Source organism: Brachypodium distachyon, chromosome 3, assembly GCF_000005505.3.
Source record: "Brachypodium distachyon strain Bd21 chromosome 3, Brachypodium_distachyon_v3.0, whole genome shotgun sequence".
Taxonomy (NCBI): Eukaryota; Viridiplantae; Streptophyta; class Magnoliopsida; order Poales; family Poaceae; genus Brachypodium; species Brachypodium distachyon.
The window spans coordinates 9,970,140-9,974,076 of NC_016133.3; positions in this window are offsets into that span (position 1 = coordinate 9,970,140).

Genomic DNA, 3,937 nt, shown 5'->3' on the forward strand with positions numbered 1-3,937 from the left:
GATCCAAATCCAAACTAGGGACTTGGTACTTCTCGTGCACGCCAGCGCTGGAGCAACCAAAGAGGCTTTGCTTCGGGCATGCAAGAAAATGAGGTCCAGTCGGATGTTTCTTTTCCTGTAAAATCAAGTTGCAGTAAAAGTGTTTCATAGGAATGCATACTTTCCTATCCTGTGTTCCAAACAGTCCAAAGGAATTTCTTCCTATGAAATTCCTTTCCTACAAAATCCTATAGAAATCCTTGGTTCCGAACGGGGCCTAAAGGGCTTAAGGCCACACGAGAGATGTTTCACAGAATTCCAGCAAAAAAAAAATGTGTGTTTTCTCCCTGAAATCCTTTTGTCATTTCCTGGCAGGATTATCATTGCTTCTTGTTTTTCAGATTTAACAAAAATAATTACACCAAGCCGCTTATTCCTCCGATTACCTGTTTGTCAGTATAAATAGCCTTTTGCATGAAAACGGACTTAACAGAAGGAAGATCAGCCCATACCGGAGAATAGGATGCTTGGGGAACACCTGTAAAACCAATTGACCACACAAGTGAAACCTCCCTTGGATATTATAAAGTTAAACGTTGATGCATCGCTGGACCCGGAAACTCTAAATGGTGCTATTGGTGCTATTCTTCGAAACCATAAGGGTGAGTTTGTGGCAGCTGTTAATCAGCGGATCACTTGTTGTCCCACAGTTTCGGTGGCCGAAGCTATGGCTCTCCGGCTAGGCTTGAAACTGGCGCATACGGCGGGATGCAATCGTCTTCTCGTCAACTCAGACGGTATGGAAGTGATTAAGGCCATGAATCAAGGAGGTAGATCTGCGGGTCTTGATGCTGCGATTTATGATTATTTTTATCTAGCTTCTGATTGTCCTAGAATCTCCTTTGTCCACTGCCCCCGCGATACTAACGAGGTGGCTCATGAATTAGCGCAATTAGCTAGATACTCTCCTCCTCAGGTTTGTCTAGAAAATCTTCCTGAGCGTGGTACCTCTTCTCTTGCATGATGTAACCTTATATCGAATGAACAAAGAGGTACTTTGCTTCGTAAAAAAATATTGACCACACAAGTATGCCCTCTACGATTTTTTGCACAGCGCACAACCCCTTTTCTAGTTTCTTGAAATCTGCATATGAATTCATTCTTGTCCTAAAATGAAAAGTTTCGCTCTAGAATAATTAAATAGAAATATTAACATTCAGGTATAGGCACAATCAAATAACGAGAAAACATGGAAAATCACAGAAAATTTCGACGCAAAGGACATACAGAAGTTCAGCAAATATGAACCAATCACAGAATGATTATATGCCAGCCAACAAATCCAAGAATAATGCAAGGCGAGTTTTTGCTCCATGTCACACTTCATACAAGGGATCAGCTACTGATCATCCAGTGGCACCAGCAGTTTGTTCCAACGGAAGATATAATGCATGGGTAGCTATTTCATTAGTATATTTCTGATTTCCAACATAATCGGCAAAGCTCACATTCATACACAGCAGTCGAATTCGACTTCAACCCAGCAGAATCTCTTGAACATCAGGAGGGTAACCTCTCTTCAGATGGATGGTGCGGGTTAGAGGATGTCATCATCGTGAATGCCCGAGTACAGCAAGGTCACAACGCGGGGACTCCCTGAGGGGCACCTGAGGGCTCACCCATGTACATATCTTGAGCAGTTCCTTATTAAACTTAGATTTTGGGGAACTTGCTCGACCCTCTAGGGGTGGCATATCTCTCATATATATAGTGGGGGTACACAAAGTATCAATACATGACAACAACCGCATACTGTCTATACAAATACACAATACCATGCTATACAAATCTAACACCCTCTCTCAATCTCAACTCACGCCTGAAGCATCAAGAAGATTGAGATTGCACCTACAGACCTCAAATATGGGCAAAGATAGAGGCTTGGTGAAGATGTCTTGCAAGTTGATCCTTCGACGAGATGAACTTGATTTGTAGTACCTTTTGTGCAACGCGTTCCCTTACAAAGTGATAGTCAATCTCAATGTGTTTGGTCCGTGCATGGAACACCGGGTTTGCCGATAGAAACGTAGCACCAATGTTGTCGCACCAAAGGACCGAAGGATGAGGTTGAGACACTCCCAATTCTTGAAGGAGGGACTCAATCCATATAAGCTCGGCGGTTACATTAGCAACAGCCTTATTCTCGGCTTCTATACTGCTGTAGGAGATAGTGGCCATATCCCCCCGTAGAGCGCCTGTCATCTGGACAACCAGCCCAGCTAGCATCAGAGAAGGCAGAAAGAACTCCAGATGAACTGGCACGCAGGTGTAGACCAAAGGACACCGTGAAACGCACATAACGCAGGATGCATTTCACAGTGGATCAGTGCACATCGGTTGGAGCATGAAGATACTGGCACACCCTGTTGACTGCAAAGGATAGATCCGGACGTGTGATCGTCAAATACTGCAAGCCACCAACAATACTGCGGTACTCGATCGCATCCTCAGGAGACAAAGGAGCACCATCAGCGGCCGAGAGCTTGTCAGTGGAGGACATGGGCGTGGGCGACGTCTTGCACTTGAGCATACCAGCACGGCGCAAGAGATCAAGGGAGTACTTCTTCTGTGTGAGAGCCAAGCCACGAGACTCATGAGAACCCTCAATACCCAGGAAGAAGTGAAGCTGGCCCAGATCCTTGACTGCAAAATCAGCTCCAAGGGCAGAAATAAGAGCACCGGCAGCCGGCGAGGAAGAGCTGACCGGGATGATGTCGTCCACATACACAAGCAGGTACATGGTCACATGCTGCCACTGAAACAAGAACAGGGAAGTGTCTGTCGTGGAGGGGACGAAGCAATGAGCACGAAGAGCTGAAGCCAAGCGAGCGTGCCAGGCACGAGGCGCTTGCTTTAGACCATAAAGAGCCTTCGTCAAACGACACAGGTGATGGGGCTGAGTGTGATCAACAAATCCAGGTGGTTGCCGCATGTAGACCTCCTCTTCAAGCAAAACATGAAGGAAGGCATTCTGCACATCAAGCTGTCGAAGAGACCAACCTCGAGAAACTGCTAGAGATAGAAGGAGCCGGATAGTGGTAGGCTTGACGATGGGGCTGAACGTGTCCTCATAATCCAGTCCATGTCGCTGTTTGAAGCCCTTAGCCACAAGACGTGCTTTGTAGCGCTCAATGGAACCGTCGGCATGTTTCTTCACCTTGAAGACCCACTTCGAGTCAATGATGTTGACACGAGGTGGAGGGGGAACAAGTGTCTAGGTATAATTCTGGAGAAGAGCATGATACTCCTGTTCCATAGCAGCCCTCCAATGTGGAATACTCATAGCGGCTTGATAACTGCTTGGTCCAGAGGTCGGATCTGCCACAGCATGGGTCATGCAAGCAGCCAACCAAGCGACGGTGCCATCGGTGCGTTGCCGAGGGCAAACGATGCCACTATGGCTGCGCGTGTGAGGCCGGAGCACAGCAGCGCGGGCAGCAGGCGGTAAAGGCGCACGCGGGGGCGAGGCCGGCCTAGGCGACGACGAGGCACGCAAGGCCGGCCCAGGCGGGGGCGAAGCATGCCTGGCGGGCGTAGCCGTCGCTGGCGGAGTGTGCAAGTCCAAATCCGGATCGGACTCCACGGCAGGACTGCTGCATGCAGCCGAGGCGATGCGATCAACGTCGAGGCCACCCACTGAGGGGCTGGCGGAGACTGAGGCTGCATCAGGGAGCAACTCCAAGCAAGCACCATGACCAATTCCTGCACCATGATTAGGCAACAATAGAGGAGAATATGCAACATCTTCAAATTGGCCAGGCAAGATAGGAGATGAAAGCATCGATGTATCTGGTGGGACAGGTGGCTGTGGCATGGCGGAAAAAGGGAAGACGTGCTCATCAAAGACAACATCACGCGATATGTAGACACGGTTGGTGGGCACATGTAGGCACTTGTA